Source organism: Suricata suricatta, chromosome 8, assembly GCF_006229205.1.
Source record: "Suricata suricatta isolate VVHF042 chromosome 8, meerkat_22Aug2017_6uvM2_HiC, whole genome shotgun sequence".
Lineage (NCBI taxonomy): Eukaryota > Metazoa > Chordata > Mammalia > Carnivora > Herpestidae > Suricata > Suricata suricatta.
In genome coordinates this window covers 31267040-31270616 of record NC_043707.1, presented here as the reverse complement: position 1 = coordinate 31270616, position 3577 = coordinate 31267040, and the positions used below count along the sequence as shown (strand labels likewise).

The window sequence follows — 3577 nt, the reverse complement described above, 5'->3', positions numbered from 1 at the left end:
GTGCTCACCCTGCTCTTGCTGACCTCTACAGTGAATGGCAGGAGCCTGGGACCTAGAGAGAAATAGGACAGAGGCTCAGCCAGTGGACACAGGTAAAAGGCCATGCTCAGGATGAGCTGGGGGTTGAAAGGGGCCATGGTTGAACTAGGAGAGCCTCCTGCCTCCTTCCTGTTTTCTGGGTGTCTCTCAAGTCCTGTGGGGGAGTAACCCCCCCCCCCCAAGAAACCCCAGGCTGTGCCCCCGCTCCAACACATAGGATACACCAGGTGTGCTGACCCAGCCATGGACAGAGGGAGGCTTTCCAACTTCAGGCTCTAGGCAAACCCTACTGAGGAGGACTGGTGACATCTGGAATCTCCACAACTGCTCTTCAAAAGATACTGTTAAGAAAATAAAAAACCAAACTACAGGGGTGCCTGGGTAGCTCAGCTGGTTAAGCATCTAACTCTTGGTTTCAGCTCAGGTCATGATCTCAAGGTTCATGGGATTGAGCCCCCTCTCTGCTATCAGCCCAGAGCCTGCTTGGGATTCTCTCTCTTTCTCTTTCTGCCCCTCCCGTCACTCACACACTCTCTCTAAAAATAAACATTTTTTAAAAACCGAAGACTAGAAAATATACTTGCAAAGCATGAATCCATCTGATAAAGGACTTGTAACCACAATATATAAAGAACTGTCAATACTCAATAAAATAAATCCCAATTTTTAAAAATTGGACTAAATATTTGAAGAGGGGTGCCTGGGTGGCTCAGTCAGTTAAGCGTCCAACTTCGGCTCAGGTCATGATCTCACATTCGTGGGTTCGAGCCCTGCATCAGGCTCTGTGCTGACAGCTCAGAGCCTGGAGCATGCTTCCGATTCTGTGTCTCCCTCTCTCTCTGCCCCTCCCTGCTCATGCTCTGTCTCCCTCTGTCTCAAAAATAAATAAAACATGAAAAAAATTTTTTAATAAATAAATATTTGAAGAGATATTTCATCAAAGAAGAGATAGACGACAAATAATTGTATAAAATGAACGTCAAAATCACGTTATTAGGAAAATGCAGATTAAAACCACAAGATACAATACAAAGAGTTAGTGAGGATGCAGAGCAATTGAAACTCTCATACTTTGCTGATGGGCATTCAAAATGGTATAACCAGGGGCGCCTGGGTGGCTTAGTCGGTTAAGCCTCTGACTTCGGCTCAGGTCAGATCTCACATTCGTGGGTTCGAACCCCGTGTCGGGCTCTGTGCTGACCCCTAGCTCAGGGCCTGGAGCCTGCTTCTAGTTCTGTGTCTCCTTCTCTCTCTGCCCCTCCTCCTCTCATGCTCTGTCTCTCACTGTAATAAAAAAATAAAACATTTAAAAAAATGGTATAACCATAAATTAGAGCAAGAACATTCCAGAGGTCATCAGGTCCTGGGCACAGAAGGATGTGGACCAAACAACAACAAAAGGTACAATCACTTTGAAAAACAATTTAGGGGAGGGGTGCCTGGGTGACTCAGTTAGTTGGGCTTCCAACTTGGCTCAGGTCATGATCTCACGGTTTGTGAGTTCAAGCCCCACATCCGGCTTTGTGCTGACAGCTCGGAGCCTGGAGCCTGCTTCAGATTCTGTGTCTCCCTCTCTCTCTGCCCCTTCCCCCCTCACACTCTGTCTGTCTCTCTCAAAAGTAAATAAACATTAAGAATAATTAAAAGAAAAACATTTTGGCAGATTCTTCTAAATATAAATATGTATGTGCCATATGACCAAATCTCCCACTTCTAGGTATCTTCCCCACAGAAAGGAAAACAGGTTCTCACACAAATCTGTGTGCAAATGCTCATAGCAGTTTGATTCACAATCACCCAAAACTGTGAGGGGAAAACCCTATCATCCACCAACTGATCACCTGGTGACTGGATATGCAAGTAGTGGGACAGCCACACAATGCAGTATTACCAGCGGTAAAAAGGAATCAACTACCTATACATGTAATAATGTGAATAAATCTCAGACTTACTTTCCTAAGTGAAAGAAGCCAAACCCAAAAGGCTATGAGTCCATTTATATGACTGTGGAAAATTAATAAAGGCAAACTTCACTAACATCAAGTCGGGAGGTTGGGAAGACGGCTCTCAGGCCTTGCCACTTGCCAGCAATTGCAAATCCAACAGGAAGAACCAATCCTTTCAGGTGGATACTACTTTACAACCCTAAGAGAAGGAAGAAAGGATTTCATCCCCACCTGCTATGACCACCCAGCTAATGAGAGACATGCTCAGCCAATGAGAAACCACTGTAGTTGAACTTCCCCAAGTCAGGCCAATGGACTTGCTTATAACAGCCTTCCCAGCTTCCCCCTTTTCTCTGTTAGAAAATTATTTCTCTTTGGGAGGCAGGGGGGCAGGGGAAATGGGTGATGGGCCTTGAGGAGGGCACTTGTAGGGATGAGCACTGGCTGTTGTATGTTAAGCAATGAATCATGGAATCTACACCCAAAACCAAGAGCATACTGTACACACTCTATGTTAGCCAACTTGACAATGAATTATATATTTTTAAAAATGACAACATTTCTCTCCTTTATGTGGCAGCCACGCCTCTGATTCTGCCACAGCTGGTTGGTTCGGTATTGTAATCCTATGTTGTTCCTGAACAAACCCATTTTTACTGGTGAAATAACCAGTAGATTTATTTTTAAGATGAACACAACATTCTAGAAAAGGCAAAATTATACGGACAGAACTCAGCAGGGGCTGCCAGAGACTGGAGCCGGGGAGAGAGGACTGAGTACAAAGGGGCATGAAGGAGTTCTTGAGGTAGTGGAAATATTCTCTATCTGGATCATGATGGCAACTGCTTGACCTTATACCTTTAAAAACCTCACTGAACTACAATACCTGAGAAAGAGAAATATTGTAGCTAAATTGTACCTCCATAGATCAGATTTAATTTAAAAAGATACAATTATCTAAAACAGCAAACAATAAGATAATAGGAATAAAATGAAAATCTAACAAAACATATGTAAGATCTTTTTGGAAACAACTATAGAATCAGGTCCTCACTGCTGATACTAGAATTATCTGACACATCATAAAATAATATTAAAGGAAGAAAAGAAGATATTGGAAACACGATGAAACAAGAGAATGCAAAGGCAACCAGACAAATCTGGTGTGGGGGCGGGGAGGGGTGGTGGCGAAAACACAAATAGAAACTCTAGAAATAGAGGCACCCGGGTGGCTCAGTCAGTTAAGTGGCCAACTCTTGATTTCAGCTCAGGTCACGATCCCAGGGTCATGGGATCATGCCCTCCATCGGGCTCCATGCGGAGTTTCGAGCCTGCTTAAGACTCCTATCCGGCTGCCCCTCCCCCAATCATGCAGCCGTGCTCACGCTCTGTCTCTCTCAAAAATAAATAAACATTCAAAAAAGACAAGAATAGGGGTGCCTGGGTGGCTCAGTCGGTTAAGCCTCCGACTTCAGCTCAGGTCAGATCTCACGTTCGTGGGTTCGAGCCCCGAGTCAGGCTCTGTGCTGACAGCTAGCTCAGAGCCTGGAGCCTGCTTCCGGTTCTGTGTCTCCTTCTCTCTCTGACCCTCC

The 3577-nt window shown here is 44.9% G+C and overlaps 1 long non-coding RNA gene across 3 annotated transcripts in view; it reads right to left on the bottom strand.

The window, feature by feature from the left end:
* LOC115300278 overlaps positions 1-3577 on the bottom strand; it is a 22225-nt gene continuing 18648 nt past the window's right edge. For all 3 annotated transcript variants that reach the window (XR_003912579.1, XR_003912581.1, XR_003912580.1), the window contains one exon: positions 1-52. This is a non-coding gene — a long non-coding RNA (uncharacterized LOC115300278). The remainder of the gene's footprint in view (positions 53-3577) is intronic.